The sequence below is a fragment of the Perissodus microlepis genome, chromosome 16 (assembly GCF_051167445.1).
Source record: "Perissodus microlepis isolate ML-2025 ecotype Zambia chromosome 16, ASM5116744v1, whole genome shotgun sequence".
In the NCBI taxonomy this organism is placed as follows: Eukaryota; Metazoa; Chordata; class Actinopteri; order Cichliformes; family Cichlidae; genus Perissodus; species Perissodus microlepis.
This window is the reverse complement of record NC_140476.1, coordinates 2785804-2805039: the sequence shown is the minus strand read 5'-3', so window position 1 is coordinate 2805039 and position 19236 is coordinate 2785804. Positions and strand designations below refer to the sequence as shown.

At 42.5% G+C, this 19236-nt stretch overlaps 1 protein-coding gene across 1 annotated transcript in view; it reads left to right on the top strand.

Moving 5' to 3' along the window:
* Window positions 1-2832: 2832 nt before the first annotated feature.
* Window positions 2833-19236, top strand: part of ptpn4a (protein tyrosine phosphatase non-receptor type 4a) — a 72832-nt gene continuing 56428 nt past the window's right edge. Inside the window, exon 1 of the mRNA XM_084908123.1 lies at window positions 2833-3373. The gene's annotated coding sequence lies outside the window, so the exon portion shown is untranslated. The remainder of the gene's footprint in view (window positions 3374-19236) is intronic.

Genomic DNA, 19236 nt, shown 5'->3' with positions numbered 1-19236 from the left:
CGAAAGCGTGGCTGCATTCTTCTCAAAAACATCCACCATCCTCGGTGCATTAGTGCCCTTGAGCAACATGCTGAATTCGTTCCAGCTCTGTGGTTATGCAGCACATTGTGGGCGTTGACATGCCGCAGCATTCATCGGGAAATGTTCTAGCAAATACACATGATATAAATGTGTTTTTGTTTGTTCTCCATCAGTTCATACTATGCTGGAAAAATGATGAAGTTCAAAAGAAAGCAGGGGAGTACTGAAAACAAGACAAGAAGCTTTGACAATTCTGCTCCACTCCATCAGCTACAAAGCAGCTTTTGAATTATGCAGATCAACAACACTGGGGTCATTGTCTTCTTCTTACTACTGCGCTTCATCAGCTTACCTCATTGTGTTCCCCACAGAATTATCCCAACAATGGTCCATTGTTTGCCACAGCGTGGCTTGTTTCTTTTGCTAACCACTTGAGGGCGGTATAACCCAGATTACCAACCTACTGTCTTTTAGAAACAAAAGATGGGAAACAGATTGATGAATTGATGAATGGGCAGCCTTGGATTTGAAATGAAAGAGAACATGTACTTTTATTCTGAAAAGCACAGCTTTTTGTCTCCAGCAGAGAGATACAGAGCTCCCTGCAGAGCAAACATGGAAGGTGGAAATGCTTTGTTTGTGTTTGTGTGCAAGTTAAGGGGTCGGGCACCTACTACTGGTGCAGTTTATCAGTATGTATACAGAAAAATAGAGACATCAAATGCATTTCAGGTATGCAGAACCAATATATATATATATATATATATATATATATATATATATATATATATATATATATATATATATATATATATATATAATTATTATTATTTTTTTTTTAATGCAATATAAAACTCTGCATTTAAACATTGGTTATTATTAATTTCTGGCTCTCTTCCACAATGTGTCTTTTGTCCTGTCCCCCTCTCTGAGCCTGGTTCTGTCAGACATTTCTTCCTGATAAAAGGGAGTTTTTCCTTCCCACTGTCACCAGCTGCCCACTCATAGTGGGTCATCTGACTGTTGGGCTTTTCTTTGTATTATTGTAGGGTCTTTACCTTACAATGCAAAGGGCCTTGAGGTGACTTTTAGTGTGATTTGCCGTAAAATGCTGATTGTTCTGTTATAGGGCCAAGCGTTCAGGAGTCGTCATTATAACAACTTGTGCTGCAGTTACAATTAAGAAAAACTTAATGAGTACATTCAGAAACATATTCGACACGTTATTATATTCCCAACATTCTATGATAAACATTATTATGTGTCATCTCCTTATGTCAATGACAGTGGAAGTTTTTGCCCGACATTACCACTGTATCACATTTGATATGTGAGTTTTTGTATGTTTTGAGATTTCTACATCATCTGTGTGATTTTTCCCCTCGGATAAACATAAATTAATTGCACTTTATGGTTTCAAGTAATAAACTGGAAAATAAAAGCTGGTAGCAGATATGATACATAATAAAACTCATTTATGGAAATTAATATTGATTTTTTTTTTATTTGTCAGAAGGTTCAATAAACACTAAAAACCCAGAGCTTTGTCCATTTTTACAGTGTCCATGGAAACCTCACAGCTGAAACTAATTGTAGAGAGTACACTTCTGTCAGTATTGTGTTTGGTAAAACGCGGTCAAACTTATTGTACTTTGAAACACATTAATATGAAGTAGATGAAAGAAAAAATGGTTAAAGATAATATACAGGAAACATGTTTGAGATGCATAAAAGTTGACGTGTCTCACACCAATTTCCATCAATCTATTAACAGACATGGATGACATGTTAACCATGAGGCCAAATTCTGGTTAACTGGCAAACAAGCTGACCCTTTAATGTTACACTAGCTGAAAAGAAACTGAGGACCATTCAAAGTCATTTTACTCTGTGAGCCACATAAAGCCTACTTTGATCTAAATGGGCTGGAACAGTGGAACTCCCCTTTCTGTAGATGTTTTAATATAAGAAAAAGAATTGTAATTTCAGCAGTATGTCTGAGTTTTTGTTCATGATAAAGAAATGATGCTGTAGTAAATGAAAGAAATCTGTCAGCATGGCTCTTTGGGCTTAACTTGTAAGAAATAAATGTGCAAAATTGCAGAAAAAGCTCTGGTATTTCATTCTCCAGACTGTCCTGTCATCATAATATAGAAAGTTTTTCTTAAATCACAGAAAACTTTTTTTTTAAAACTCTGAAATCACCAAAATAAAAAATAAAAAACAAATCTTTATTAGTTTGCGAAAAACAAGACCTTTTCTGTAATTTAACTATCACTTTATTTACACTGGGTTAGTGTGAATAGGAATGGGGGAGGTCTTTATCATTAGGAAAAGCTGCAAAACCTTTCAAAATAAAGTTAGAAGTTCAAAATGTATCTCCTTCACGTTTTCCAAAGCAGTCCAACGGGCTGGAGTCCGATACTGGCCCCGGGCCTTATGTTTGACACCCCCGCTCTCTGGCATGGTATTACCTTCAACAAACGTTTTGATTATTACGCCCTCCCTTAACCCTTTAGTGTATCATATCTGATAAGTCAGTTTTTGAGACTTCTTGATCACCAGCACGTTTTAAGAAACACGTTTTAAAAAGTGCCGGATGTAGAAAATGCGATTCAAATTAAAAGTCGTTTACGCAAATTTATATTTCATTAATTTAAAAAAAGTCGGAGGGTTCGAAGAACACTGAATTTTCTGGTAACTTTGTCACGGTTCAGACCTTAACGGGGTGAAAAGCGTCAGATTTTGCGGCACTTCTACCTGTGTGCGACGCGTGGCCCCGCCCCTGTGCGTTCGCTTTGCGCAATTACGTCGCCGCGCTGCCGCTGCTGTGCTGCAGGGCAGACAGGCAGGCAGGCAAAGCAGCTGCGGAGACAGCGGGGAGTGCTGACAACAGCGCACAGGCTCGTGCTGGGAAACTCAGAAACGCAACATTTTCCTAATTTGCGGCTTTCTTCGCGCCTGAAACGTTCACTCTTTGTTTCGGTGCATGCGTGGGATTATTTTCTCATTCCGTCGGCCTGAAATGACTGCTGGTCCCCGCGTCTAGCCAATGGTTACCGCTGGGGGTCCTGTCCTGTGGATTATCCGTCGTCGCCGAGCCAGTCGCATGGTCGAGCCCGGAGGAGGCCCCTCTCTGCTGGATGGATGTGCGTGAATCAGCGCGGAACTCTGAGCCACTGATGAGCGCTGTGATAAAGATGTCGCCTGGATTTTATCGGCAGCGGCTGGACTGATCTTGGATGTTCGGGCTCTGTCGCCCCCCCACCCCCCCTGTATACACAGACCATTTCCTCACATAACAAAAATTGTATTCCTTAAAAACTGGACGCCCCTGGAGCAGTTTATGACGGTAAGAAAGACGCTCAGTCACAGCTTTATTTCCCCTCTTGGAGCCAGCTGACGCGGGTTAGCTAGCTAGCTAGCTTAGCGCTGTCACTTTTATCCAAGTTGCTCCCGCACACACTAAATAGCCAGAATTACGAAATAACAGCGGGAGAGCGCTATTTCAAAAGGCACGTTTTGCAACTGCGCTTGTTTGTTCAGTGGAATCTCATAAAAAGCCCCAACACATACACATTTTCTCCCACAGCCTTAATAGCCAGCGGTTGTGTAGCTTGCTAGCTGTTTCTTAGCTCATTCGATATCTCGCAGCTTACAAGCTGATCCAATGTGCGCAACATTACTGCGCATTTAAAGGCTTATTTAATCAATGAAACTTTGTTAGCAGCCTCCCCGGATCCGTTTCATGTGTTAAGATAAACGGCTCGTTTATCTGCCAGTCACCGGACAGCGCACAATAAGCCCTTTAATGAGCAGTTAGAGCTCTCTGGAACCAGCGCGGCGTCATTTAATGTTGTGGCTTTAAATATGGCACACACCTCTTATCGAGCGATAGGCACCAGTGAGCGCTTATTACACGGTTCCTGCGCCCCGTGTGTTGTTTGACGGGCTCCGTGGATTTATTTTAACGTGTAGCTTGGACGGTGTGTAAGTGCATTCAGCGACCACAGAGCTGGTTGTGTGTTTTTGGTCAATCGTTGCTAAATAATTGTTTGTGTACATGTCACATTCCTGAAATGTCACGGGAGGGGGGCCTGCGTGGACGAGCTGCTAAGACGCATTCGTATTTATTCTTTTTTTTTTTTTTTAAATGTGAATAAAATGATGGAGATGGTGTGCTGATCGGTAAGGTTTTAATGTAATGGATGTAAGGGGGTTCGCTGGGATGAGGCGTCCTCATTTTTTCGATGACGTAATCCCCCACCATCCGTGCCACATCTTTGGGTCGCAGTCGGTTCCTCTGCTGCCTGCTGCTCCCCAGTCTGCTGCCGCTGCTGAGATCATATGGACCCTGCTCTGTGCTGTTTATCTGACCGTGTCTCCTTCTCCCTTCGCTCGCTGACTAAACTGTGACATGACTTTAGAGTGATGTCCTCTGAATGGGAACCAGGAGCTGGGCTCAGTGTTCTCCAAAACAAACCCAGGCTTCCAACCTGCACGGCATACTGTGCATAAACAGCAGAGTCATATAGCAGTTCGTGAAACTGTCATTGCATTCAGTCTATTGTTATGTGTTCCTACACATGAAATTTTGTATGATGGTCTTATATGTACGGATTTGTGTCCATGTACGCAAAATGAATGTTTTCACTCTTTTAAAAAGTAATAAAGTGCATATTTGGGGGGTTTGGTGAGAGAGCCTCCTCTGCTCACACCAGACAGCACAACTAGAATGCCATAATTCAATTAAGTTATATTTGCACAGCGCCAAATCACAACAACAGTCACCTCAAGGTGCTTTATATTGTAAGTTAAAGACCCTACAATAATACATACAGAGAAAAACCCACAATCAGACAACTCCCTATGAGTTAACACTTGGTGACTGTGGGAAGGAAAAAATCCCTTTTAACAAGAAGAAACCTCCAGCAGAGCCAGGCTCAGGGACGGGCGGCCATCTGCCACGACTGCTTGGTGGGGATGGGAGAGAGATGGGACAAAAGACATGCTGTGGAAGAGAGCCAGAGATTAATAATAACCTGAGAGGTGTATAAGCACATAGTGAGTGAAGAAGAAACACTCAGTGCATCATGGGAATCCCCCAGCAGCCTACACCTATTGCAGCATAACTAAGGGAGGATTCAGGGTCACCTGGTCCAGCCCTAACTATATGCTTTAGCAAAAAGGAAAGTTTGAAGCCTAATCTTAAAGTAGAGATAGTGTCTGTCTCCTGAATCCAAACTGGAAGCTGGTTCCACAGAAGAGGGGCCTGAAAACTGAAGGCTCTGCCTCCCATTCTACTTTTAAATACTCTAGGAACAACAAGTAGGCCTGCAGTGTGAGAGCGAAGTGCTCTAATAGGGTGATATGGTACTACAAGGTCATTAAGATGAGATGGGGCCTGATTATTTAAGACCTTGTATGTGAGGAGCAGGAGTTTGAATTCTGGATTTAACAGGAAGCCAATGAAGGGAAGCCAACACAGGAGAAATCTGCTCTCTCCTTCTAGTCCCTGTCAGGACTCTTGCTGCAGCATTTTGGATTAACTGAAGGCTTTTCAGGGAGTTTTTAGGACATTCTGATAATAATGAATTACAGTCATCCAGCCTGGAAGTAATAAATGCATGAACTAGTTTTTCAGCGTCACTCTGAGAAAGGATATTTCTAACTTTACAGATGTTGCACAAATGGAAGAAAGCAGTCTTACATATTTGTTTAATCTGCACAAATATGAACAGATTTTCAATTGTTACTTGAAGTACTTTATTAGTCATCCTTAGGAAGTCCATTGTTGGGTTTTGGAATTAAAGGAACGGAGTTATGCTTAGACAAGAAAAACTACTCCTGAGGTTTAGGCTTTAGAAGTACTAAAATTACTGGATTAGGATTAGCTAATGGGTTAGGTTTTAGGTTTCTTTCTTAGTTGCCAGGGAAACAGGACCCTCTAAATAAGCCGGATGATACTAGACAACAGCTGTAGTTACAAAACATGCTTCCTATTGAAATACATGTCAAAGTCATGCTTTTACACTTATTAGACACAGAGCTATTTCAACAGGAGCGTTTCTGTGTGTTTTTGTCCCCTCCAAAAAAAGGTAACAGATTGTTGTCCAGAAATGTATGCGAGCTGCTGTTTGGTGTTGGTCTTGACCTGAATCCATGTGGGAATCCCTGCTCAGGCTGCTGGTTTCTGGAGCTGAACTACTTATCCTGGGAATTAGGCCTGTCATGCATCACATTTTTATTTGGGACAGTATTCCAGGCTGTTGATTGCGACCATATCATGTGTTAAACCGTGGAAGCAAGGATTATTTGGCATTACAGACTTGCTGGCTTGTGCAGTCATTAGTACTGCAACTGATGCTGGTTTTGTTATGAATTGCAGGTAGCAAGATTTAGTTTTAAATATGAAACGTAAATATGTGATACTGCTTTGAAAACGAGCCAAACCACGATGGGGTTTGAGCTGAAGATGCGAGTGTCCATCTGTTTACCGGACAATCCATAATCACGAAGCAGAATCCCACCCCGAGTGGGTGCTGTGCCGTGGCTGTGTTAGCATCTAAATACGACTAAGTACAGCAGAGCAAAGTTTGCTTCCATAAAATAAAAATGCACTCATCGTTTTTATTTTTATACACATTATAAATTCATGAGCGGTGTTCTGAGGAGAATCCTGCTTTGACCCCGTCTGCTCTGCCCGATTCTGAAGAGGTTTAAGCAGCGGATAGACACAGTTGGTGGAGCTTAGATCGCCTGCGGCAACAGCCCTGCTTTACTTGAGCGCCACACCTGAACCTGCCATCCCTGCGGTGTACATTAGGAGGGTGTGTGTGCGAGGAGGAGAAAGACACAAGGGGTACAGGTGTGGCAAGGGTAATTGGGATAAACTGCACCTGCTAGCAGAGGGCAGGGGGCTCCCGCGGGACCACCTTTGGTGTCAGGAATGATCAGATCCCCAGGTAACCTGCTCAGATTTGTGAATGATTCAGTGAATGTGATGAGGAGGCAAACTGTAATTTATGCATTTATGGGCGCCACAGACTGGAAGACTTTGAAAAGACTTGGAGAAAACTTAAGCCTGAAGACGGTGTGTCAAAACTCAGAGGTTTAATCATAGATTATAAGACTGGAGATACTGCAGGGTCAATATTTGCAAGAGTACAACAAAAATTCCTCTCGGATTATTTCCCATCATCCTCCTGGTGGAAATTTACAAGATGTCGAACAATAGAGCAGAAACAGAACAAGCGTTTGGCCACAGCTGTGCGTGTGTGTGTGCATGCATGTGTGTGCGTGCTTGCATGTGTGTGTGTGCATGCATGTGTGTGTGTGCATGCATGTGTGTGTGTGCATGCATGTGTGTGCGTGCTTGCATGTGTGTGCGTGCTTGCATGTGTGTGCACGCTCTATGGTTTGTTCTGCAAAAAAAGAAAGAAAAAGAGAAGACGCAGCAGAATGCGTGCACGACTCTGGCTGAGCGAACAGAGAGCGTGCCATCCTTCTGGCCGATGACAATATTTACATGGCTAAACTTCATGATTTACATGAGCCAAGATGAAAAAAAAACAGATATTAAACATATGTGATGATTATCATTAGAGTTTGCAACGCATTTATTTTGCTCATAATTTTCTATTGTCCAATAAGACTTTAAATATCTGATGGTCTTTTTACTGCAGTGAGTGCATAAGCGTATCCATGTAAGCATAAGGCTGTTTAATTTCACTCGGGAGCTTTATTGTCAACAAAATGACAACTATGTCAACCTCTCATGCTGTGTGACAATCAAAACAAGCCAGTGATATGGATGAGGATCACAAAATACTTGTGCTGGTGATTGCCAGAGTAACCACCAGCACAAGTGTTGCACATAAGTCAGAAAAAAGTGACGCACGGAGGTCGGAAGTGCAGCAGATTTGCATCTATTTCAGCTTGATTAGTCCTCTCATTGTCAATTTATCATCACACCATTTCTGTAACTGCAGGGAAGGTGCATAAAGATGTCAGCCCCTCGGTTAAACATAGGTCATAAACCAGCCCACCTAGCAGTTTGGCCAAAGGTCAGCTGTTCTTGTTATGTGTACAGTAAGGGTTGGGCTGGGAGCAGCAGAGTGTTGGGGAAATGTGATTTTTAAAGAGCCCAGAAAACTCAACAATTCTTGAGGACTTGATGCTGAGTTTCTGTGCTGTCATAAAGTCACGTCTGTTCAGGGGAACGTCCGTCTGACTTTATCTTTCCTCGCCTTCTCCTTTTGTCCTTTCCTTATTTTCTTCTGCTTCCTTCCCTCCTCCTCTCCTCGTCCGGCTGCCTGCTCTTGTTAGTCTCAACGTTGGAAAGCACACCCTTCCTCTCAGCGTGGTGCTTCTCCACGCTGACAGCTTAGTGTTGCTGCTAACTGAGAGTATTGGTAAGAAGATTGCTGGCTGGGTGCTGCAGGCAAGATACGTTATCATGCTTTAAAGATGCTAGCATTTGCAAGCCTCAGATAAGTAGGCTTGGAAATGTTGCCAGAAACGCTGTGAAAAAGCCCGTCAGAAACTTTTTGTAAAACTCGAAACATTTTGAGTCCATATATGTAGTTATTGTCATTTTTGCCCTCTTTATTTGATTGACACCAGCTTCCTGTGACCTTTTGCTCACAGCGCTGTTCATGTTTAGCCAAGAGGACCAGCGACCTTTCGTTATGACCCTTTGGACAGCTCGCAGTCCTGTTTGCACACGTGAAATGGAAGTTTAACCACTGATCCACAGAGTTTGGCCGTTTCACTTTGGAGTATCATGCCAGCTTTCTGCAGTTACCCGTACGCCGTCAGCATTATCGCGCTGGACTGAACTTCCTTTAGTCTGTCAGACTGGCTGTGCACAAGTGAACCAGCAGCCATTCATTCACACAAATATCCAGCCAGATATCTCTCAGAAAGGCAGCTAGTTAGTGGTCTGTTGCTTGGGCGGATATGGCACGACTTTTTAGCGAAAACCGTCTCCCGAGCTCCAAACACAGCTGTGTTTATTTGGCGCGAGATACCACAGCTACAGGACGCCAGGATGAAGGTGCCTCGGCAGATCCAGACTTCCAAAATGGAAAGCGGATAGTGGCACATTTACAATGACACAGATTTTTGTTTTTGATATGTTGCGACGAACGAGTTATCAAATGGTGGATGAGTGTGACAGGCTTTTAGACATCTTGTCTGAATATCAATGGAAAGTAAAGCGGGAGGTTGACATGCACGAGTTTTTCAAAATCTAAATCTCAGACTAAAAATAATAATTGTCTGCTTGTGAACAGCGGGACAAAAATAAAAGCTGCCTTGTGGATTGGGTGTAGCTGTTCTTGTACTGAATATTATTTGTAAATGAATGCTGTATATTATGACTGGATGCAGGTGTTGTAGCGGTTCTTCATGATATATTTTGTTGGCCATGTTTGATTTTCTTCTGAGAAATCTTATTCTTTGTCCAGCTTCGGTGTGCTTGAGTCACGCATAACTAATCAGGTGAAACTGCATATTATGATAATGGTGCTCTCACTTAGCGGGGGTCATAATGGTTTGATTAGCTGAAGCAGCATGCTGTCCAGGCAAAGGGGAGGTGGATGCAGACCCCCTACTGCTTAGGCAAACGCAATTAATGCCTGATAGAGCTGCATCGATTACTCCATTGCTTAGTTGAGGAGAATGAATTGAAAATTATGATGATTTTAATCATTAATTAATCCATTTGAGTTATTTAAAAGACATCCAGATATATTCTAAATGTAACACTTACTTATCCTGCAGGCTAATGGACAAATAAAACAGGACATCACCGATGGACACATTTCGAAAGTATCTATTAGGTGATAAAATTATTGTTTGCAGAAATGCAGACGGGTTCATTTTTAGGGTTCAATCAGAGCAATCGCTGATATTTGAGTAAGTAGTAACTGTCTTTGAACTGAGGTTGGCATGCAAAAAATAACCATCACAAATCAAACATTTACTTTTACAAAGGTGGTCAAAATGTTCCGTTATTCACAGCATGTAAGGTTAAATGGCTTTCAATTAATTTTTTTTGTTACAGTAGTCTAAGCAAAGTCTAAGCTTTGTCTTTGTTGGATGATCTGGAAGCTTTAAGTGGCTGTCGTGCTGTATCATCACATCAAGCCAGCCTGGATCATCCACAGTCCTTTTTTTCCCAGCGGAGGCCCTAGGATGAGACTTCAAGGGATAAAGATCTCATGAAAAGCCTCCCTTCACTGCATCCCTAAACTGTTCTTGGCATTAGTTGACGGAGGAGAACGCAAATGCCCGATACAGCCTTTAATCTGCCAGCGCCCTAATTAAAAGTCTGTGTGATGACTGGTCTTGTCTAATATAAGAATAGTGCAGGTAATACTCTGCAAGTATGTGGTCTTCTCGCTGCATCCTGCGTGCTCTACCCAGGCAGCATGTTCACTTATACCAAACTGAGCTTTTCCCAGAAGTGAAAACGCATCTAAACCAAACGTATGGGGATGATTTGTAACAGTTTTTCAGACTTGTTCCAAATTTTGTGTGTTATAATGGCTTTAGGAGAGGATCCCGTTTTAAAAAAGAAAAAGGTACTTGAGGATTTTGGACAGTAACGTGTTTGCGTACAGGTAGGACTGAGTTTTGGAATCATACCCGTTGTTATGGAGGACCACAGAGTGAAAATATGGAAAAAAATAATGCGCTGGAAACACAAACTTTTCTGTCTTCTTACCGTCTTCAACGTGATTCACTGTTCTGACACCCACACTGCTGTAGACGTTGGAAACATTGTGACTCGAGGCGTCTATTGTAATTCAGCATCCTTTATTGGCCCTATTATGAGTCATTTGTGTGTTCTAATAGTGCTGTGCAATTTATCAAAAATCCTATTCAATTAAAATTACGATTTCTAACAATTATGAAAACAAAGATGATGGAAATAAAGCAATGATGGGGCTGCCTTGCTTTGACAGTACAGCTGCTCTCATTTAGTCTTGTGTTATAAACCCAGCTCACCTCTTTCCTTTGCAACGTTTGAACCTCTCCGAAAGGCCAGACTGACTCCCTGAAAGGCTGAGGCCAATTTAAATCAGCCTGAGACACGACGACTTTGGGCAACAAGACAGATAAACCAATCCAACGGCTTGGAAACTGTTTCGCAGTGAGCCCAATTAGAGGGTGAGATTATAGCTGTAAGACAGAATTACTTGGATACATGGAAATCTTCATACAGCCACTGATCACTTGAGATGGATAAACAGGCATAAACAGAGAAATGACAGTTTGATAGGTGTGGAGACAGAAAGGAAAGAGGGTGACTTCCTGGCATGAGTGGGCGTGTCTAATGTGTGAATTGATGTTTGTTCTTATTGGTTACATTCATGAGTTTACCAATACCGGTAAACTTATAGCTCTCAAATTCCAGGAACTTCCTGTGATCCTTTCCATAAATAAACTCAAAAAATGAACTGAACTCCTTCTAGAATAGTCCAAGTATTACCGGGGAGGTACTCATCTAATGCAGGTATTGGGTGTCTAGAACCAGTTGTAGATGATTGTGCTCATTATGTATTTATCTGTCTACCTCTTCTTGTTCAGACTGCTGTCGTTCAAATTATCGGGAGTGTTGGCAAACTTTGTCAAACCAGTTAGAAAATGCGATGTTAATCGTACTTGAGGGTAATAACTCCGCGATGCCCTCAATCTGCTGCGTTTTGGGAACGTCTTTGTAAAACGACTGCTGCACCGGTGAGATAATCATATCTGACGTTTTGGGGAAGTTGTCTGTTGAATTTGGAGAGCGCTCTGGAGCGAGCAGAAGAAATGTAATTCACGTTTGCCCTGGCAAAATGAAGTTTTATACCAGTTTATGAGTAAAACTGCTACATCCTAACATTATTATCAGGATTCCTCTTCAGTGCTGCCCCACCCCCGTGTTTACTATCCTCAGGTATGTGAGCACAGCTGACTCCCTGGTTATGTTCCAGTGCTTGTTCAGACTTGTGTTTTCCTTCACTCTCCTCCATCCCACATCCATTTAACCCAGCAGCAGGTAGACACATGTGCGCTTACACATACAAGCCAATGAACGTTTGAGTTGTAGATCGATTGCCACGTGCCCATTTTAACCTGCCACCTGTGCAACCTGAGCTCGGTGTGTGCGTGTCACCTTCAGATCCTCAGGTCTGCCTTTGAAACAGCTGCTTAAAGAGCCTTGAATACCTCGGGGGGTCAGAGGACACAGTTGCTTAAGAACAGTGGGCCGGAGCCAAAAATGGATTGCTCTTCTTCTGCTGTGCCCTCGATGTGAGAACTACATTGAAGGGCTTCTGGGCTTTTATACTTCCTCTGTAGACAAAGGGAATTTTGACGTGACTGAGTTGCAAAATCCCAAATTTAGCCGTTTGTAATGTTTATCCTGAATATAATGTTTTGAGTTATTTTTAAAAGTAATGAGAACAGGTCATAGGAGATATTTAGCCTACGTTAGTGACAGTAAGAGTGCTGTTATTTTGGTGACATAGCTAACCTCATCTCCAAATTTTCAGTCTTATGCCATCTTTTTTCAGACATGCAGCGTTATTTTTGTGCTGCACTTGACGGGCTGATTTCTGGAACGTCAACGGTTTACATGGTAAAACCTGGTTTTATCCACTGCTTGTTGTTGTTGGAGGTCTGTCGAGGAAGCCCGGAGTGATTCCGTATCCAACCTAAACACTCACTAAAAGAGGAGTTTGAAAACGTGGGACATTACCATTTTTACTTCGTGCTACTTATTTCCTCACCGTCAGGCCTGTTTTCTGTCCAAAAACATCCTCGTTGGTCTTGAATCATATTCCACAGGACCAGCTTGTCCAAGACAAAGCTGTTTGTAAATTCTCTCTCTGTAATTCGGTCAGTTTTAGCCAACAGATGGCTTGTGCCAAATGTAAATTTATAAATTTGTGCTGTGAAAATGTTTTCACTGTGCATATGAGTGGATGCAGGGATGACAGCGATGGGGGATGTCAACATGCTTAAGTTGCTGCGCTCCTTTGTTTATTTCTGGGCCTCCGCAGCCTTTCTCAGCTGAACTCAAAGCCCGAGGATAGAAATGGTCCCTTCAAAGAGCTGACTTTGTCACAAACTAACAAAAAACAATAAACCCCGATTATAGCTGGCATACACTAAGTACACACATCAAAACTGTTTACTCGTATGCCTTCACACACACATGAACTCGAGTGTCATCTCATTCTTAATCCATAGGGTTTAATATGATTGGCTATAACAGCTTCAACTCTTTTAGGAAGGTTTGCCACAAGGTTTAGGAGTGTTTACGGGACTTTTGGCCATTCTCCCAGAAGAGCATTTGTGAGGTCACACCTTGATGTTGGACAGCCTGGATCAGCGTTTCAGTTCATCCCAAAGGTGTTCTGTCAGGTTGAGGTCAGGACTTTGTGCAGGCCAGTCAAGTTCTTCCACACCAGACTCGCTCATCCTTGTCTTTCAGGACCGTGCTTTGTGCACTTTGTTCCTTTCACTGCACCTAATGGGCCGAGCCCCACTCCTGAAAAACACCATAAATCCCTCCTCCACCAAACTTTACACTTAGCACAGTGCAGCCAGGCAAGTACCGTTGTCCTGGCATCCACCAATCCCAGACTCGTCCATCAGATTGCCAGATGGAGAGGCGTGATTGGTCGCTTCAGAGAACACGTCTTTACTGCTCTAGAATCCAGTGGCTGCGTCTTTACACCGCTGCATATGACACCTTGCATTGTGCTCGGTGATGTAAGGCTTGTGTACAGCTGGTCGCCATGGAAACCCATTCCACCAACACATCTATGCACGCACTGTTCCTGACTCTGCAGAAAGTCGGTAACCTTTGTGCGGCTCAGCATCCGCTGACCCCGGTCTGAGATTTTATGTGGCCTACCACTTCACGGCTCAGTTGCTGCTGTTCCCACTCACTTTCACATTGTTATAGTACCGCTAACACCTGATTGAGGATTAATTTATATATAATTTCAGCAATTTAAGCCTACGAGGCAGCCTCTGGCCATCCACAGTCCAGTTTCATTGACCTAATGCTGTGTTTCTGTCATTTTGGCTTGAGCAGAGCTAAACTGTTAGTGAGCTGGGACTTTTAGGGAGGGCTGGAAGCACACCGCAGTAAAGTAAAGGGATGTTATTGGTTAGAAAAATGAGGCACGAGAGCTTTTTAAAAGTAAAGGTTTTATCCCAGTTTTCTTGTATTCAGGATCATAATTTAAATTTGATGACACGCCTCCTTATAGATACTTTGCAAAGAGCTAATAAAAAGCTAAAATTGTCAGATTATAACCAGTTTGGAAAGTACAGCTTCCCATATTTTATTTTATTTATTTAGTTATTTACATGGACTCTTGAGGAAAAATCCCTTATCTCCCAATTCTGCACATTCATATGCAGAGATCTGTTTCTGCAAATTAAGCTTGGTAGTAAATCTATGAAAACAGATTGAGGCTACAGCGAGCGATTTCCATTTAATCCTAATTGTTTGCATTGGTGCCATTCTGTGCAACTGCCAAACAAGGCAACAGGTCAACACTCGTCACCGGAGAGTTTGAAGGGCTGCTGAGTCAGCCTCATGCTTTACATAAAGGCTGCTGAGTGTACGCGGCTCTGTGCGGCTTCATTTCAACAAAAGGAACTCTCGTGTCTGCGACGGCCGAATGATGTTACTGTGAGCCGCTTTAGACAAAAGCACGTGCCGCATGTATGCAATTTATCGACTGCACTGCGCTCGTCACTTGTTAGCAGTGTTGTGACTCATCCTGCTGAAAGAGACCAATGTAACTGTGGTCAAACACTTTGCTGCTGTTTAAACCCTCCTCAGAATACCATTAAACCCAGATGGTGTTAAAATTTGGACGTATATCAGTTAAATTTTAAGTGTGTGTGTGTGGAGAGAAAGCTAAACAAAATGGACAGCCATAGCCTGAGAGAAAAATGTGTGTGTCAGATTTGAGAATGAGAGGATAGAGAGAACATGAGAACAAGAGTGTGTGAGTGAGAGAGAAGCCAGCCTCGCTGCTATTTTCTGGGGCAGGCCATCAGGCTGGGAGGCAGCAGGGAGGGATAATAACAGAAGCTGTTACATTCTTGTGGTTTCTCTGATTTCAGCATGAGGCAGGGGGCTGGCTCCGGCTGACTCATGGCCGCTCTGCCCGCTCTTTCTCTTTCGGCCTCTGCCAGCACGGAAGCCTCTAGCAAGAGGACAATACATGACATTTCGTCACTTTAATCTCAGACATGTTAATTACAGGACCATAAATCTGAGCTTTTTTTGCAACTCCCCTGAGCAGAAACCTACCGACTGATTAAAACTGGCTAAGCTTCCACTTCCACGGTGAGCGGTGGCAGTAATTTCTCTTTATAGTTTGGTTGTTCAGGCTTGTTGCTCGGGCTGATTAAAGGCTGATTTTTAGTGGCTGCAGCTGAGGACAGGCCCCTTATTTAGATATTATGTATCCCAGGATATGACTGTTCATGTTTCGGTACAATACCAGTGTATTGATCTTTAGAGGAGCTGGTAAATTGTTATATGTACCCTTTATTGATCAACAGCACTAGATAGACACTGAGCTGTGTGTGATTGTTGGACGTGAGTCAGAATCTTAGAGCTGAGGCTTTACTGAACAAGCTAGAAAAACAAAACCACATTCATGTGTTCGTATGGATTAAAGCCAGTCCTTCTACATATTAAAAAAACAGATGTGCATCCTTTTTGGGACATGACATTTCAGACGATAAGACCTTAAATCATTAGCGGCCTTTAAAAAACCATCAGAAATGATATGATGGCTCTTTGAAGTCATGTGTTTTTAGATGCTTGGTTGCTTTCAGAACCGTTTTTTGTCATTTCTCTTCTGTGCAACAGCTTCACTCTGAAGTTGAAGCTCATTTTTAGGATCCGACATCTAAGTATCAGGTTGCACTGATCTCTTTTAGTGAAATCAAATAAATGCGGGGCAGGTTAAATCGAGTGCTCTTTTACTCTTTTTCGTACGTCAGGCGTGCATCGCAACACTCGGATCGGTGACACGGCTGCAGCTTTATTGTCGCACAGTATTCCACATCAAACCCGAGCGAGTGCCGTCTGAAGGCTGTCCCTACTGCGTCAGGACATTTACAGTTCACTGGTTTGAGCGATGCTAGCAGAAATAAAAATTCAGGGAAAAAAACTTGCTGCTTGCAGATTTGGATCAGCTGTTTGAGTTTAGCACATAAGCATGCGTCACATTTTTTTCTGCAAAGCAGATTGTGGCCTGAAAGGCGGCTCATCCACACAAAAATTCAAACTAAAGCACCTCAGGAGATGCAAAAAAAAAAGGCAACAAATTGCTGTCTCAGTATTTTTTCACCAGCAGCTAACCTTATTTTTTAAAGCGTGGCAACATTTTACAGGCTCTGAGGTGACTGTCAGGTAGGCCCACGCTTTCCTGTTTTGGCCCTGTTTACCAACCGCAATGTGTTCCACCCACCTCCATCTCTTCATCTTCACCTCTTCATACAAGCCGTGGTGGAGAGACATCCCCTAACACCTCTCCCACACACATGCTTCGTGTTATTTAAGCTATATAATACATTCAAACAAGCTGTTTAATCATCAACACTGCTTTTGAATCACATCTTCCACTCGAATTGGCCGTATCGCAGCAGAGCCTTTGGCTGTTTTTCGGCGGATCTAAATAGTTTGAAGTTCTTTATGATCTCCCCCAAGCCCGCTTATATTTAAATTATCTTTAAGGTTTTGTGTCTTCAGCGCTTACCGTACGACTAGCCACAGCCCGGCCCGTTGTCACCTGTCTTCACATTGAGTTCGAAAGCCTAAACCACAGCACTCGAAGGACAAAACCATTCTCATGTAAATGTACGCAGCATGCAGAGGACATCCTGAATTTGTGCACGTGGATGTATACACACACACCAGAAACCACGAACAGAAGCTCAAGCTAAAGGTGTTTAGCTCAGAAGTGCACGTATGTGATAAAAAAAACCTCTGAGATGTTTTAAAGACTGCATGGAAGATCTTGCTTGCATGTCCCTCTGTTTCACACTGTTGGCCATCACTGCAACAAAGAGGCGAGAGTGGAAGTGTTTCACTTTACCTAATTTTTGTGCCCTTGTTTGATTTAAGCCTGTGTCTGCAGAGAAGCATAGACAGTAGATGCACAGCAGTAGTTGGTGCTGAGGACTGCGGCTGCACTCATCTTTCTTTGTAAATTCCAGCGAATGCAGAACAGGCTAAATGAAGCACCGTTTAACCCGAGTTTGTGAAACCTGGTTTGAGGTTGTTGTGCATTAGGCCAGGCCACAGCTGAGTGACACAAGGCATGCACATCTGCACTCACATCCCAATTTCAAGATTTTTCCCTCATTGGTGCCATCGCTACATCGTGACAGAGTGATAGGCGAGATGGCAGAGTGTACTTTGGAGCATTCGACTGGTGTCCTCAAAAAATAAAGTGTATCATTCATGTTATTTACATTATTTATATGCAGATGTTTAATTTCAGTTTGCTGACTCTGCTGCGCTCCACAGAGCATGCACATCATCAGGGTGGGCTCAGTATCAGCAGAGCCCCCATCGTAGCGCTTGTTTTTACAGCATGACCTAATGGTGTGGCTGGATTTTCTGCTTCTCACCTTTGTGTTTGTAAATGAAATGCATGCTGTGGGGGGTTAGGCCTGTATGTTTGGGTTTGAAATGCTGGCGCTTTAGTGCAAGAGTCAGCCGTTCTGAAGGTTTTGCATTAAAGCAGCAGATTCATTTGTTTTTAATGCTTGGGTGTGCTTGGGAATAAGGAGAAAAAGGAGTGGTTGTGTGGATGCACATATATGGAGTGGCACTTACGCTTCCTGGCTTGTTTTGCATTAATATCCATTTTGGCTGTTTATGTGCTGATGTTTGTATGTTTGCTGCATTTGCATAATTTGGTGTGGTGAGAATCCTCTAGGTCCAGGTTTGCATAAATCTTTAGGGCCTTTTGTCTCTTTTGTAATAGGACCTTAATAACTCATTAACTGTGGGGGGGACGATCCTGCACACTGATAATATGATAATATGGTCACGTTTCAGTAAAGCTGCCGTAATAGTTGCAGAAACGTCCAGGGAAGAGAGAGCTGTGTTGCATCTAAAAGCTGTGCTCAGTGCAAAAAGCTTTTTCCTCGTCCTGTTTTCTGAGCTGCTTTTGTGTCATTTTGAATGTCAGCCGCTGTTTAATTAAGTTCTCAGCAAGGAGCAAAAATAAAACATGCGCATCTTCTTGGAAAAAAGGCTCGAGTAGTGTAAGGGGACACCTCTAATAAAGAGATGGTTTGAACTTTGATGAGATGAGTAGTGATTGGTTTGGTGTTTGAGTGTTTTGACCTGAGCAGCTACAGCTTCTGAGAATAGAGTACAGGCTCGTCCCGAGGGTGACGGGGAGTAAGTGAATCATGTCGTTTTCCTGACTGTCACATGCCGTCCCGTCTGAGAGGCTGACACATTATGTTAGTTCCTAGCTGACAAAGAAAAATCCCGTGCCTCAGGCTGACTCCTCACATCTGTGTTTTCATTTACAAAGTGGTATTTGAAAACAAAACTATCGCCACCTACACGACCATTTTAGCACCATTTTAGGATTAATCCCAGCTCTGCAAAGCTTTGCAGACCCACATGTATGTGTTTTGGCTATCTGCTGTTACTGAGGGTCAGAAATATGTGGAGCGACCGGTAATATGGGCGACTCTTGTTCATGTTGTTTATGTTAGCTCTGCACGTGCTGCAGTCGCCATAGACCAACAATTAGTTTGTTTTTAACACATTTAAATTAATTTATGCTATAGTGCCATATCTGGGAACATTTTAAGTTGCTATACATCAATACAACCGTTATATCCCAAATTTCAATAATACGCCTGCATAAAGTCCATAGTGACTACATAGATTGCAAAAAAGTGCAGTAAACTACAAAAAATTGAAAATCGTTTTTGTTTTGTTTTTTACACTTATTTCTAATTACAGAAATTTCAGAGGTGTAACCCTTAAAATTGTAAATGCAAAAAAAGTTGCCCAAAATAGTTTCCAACCACAGGAAATTTATTTTGAGTGTCTTCATAGTTTTGTTTTTGAGATACACCAATTTTTATAAAATGCAGGAAAAACAAAAATAAATATTATTGTACACAATTTGCAAAAAAACAGCA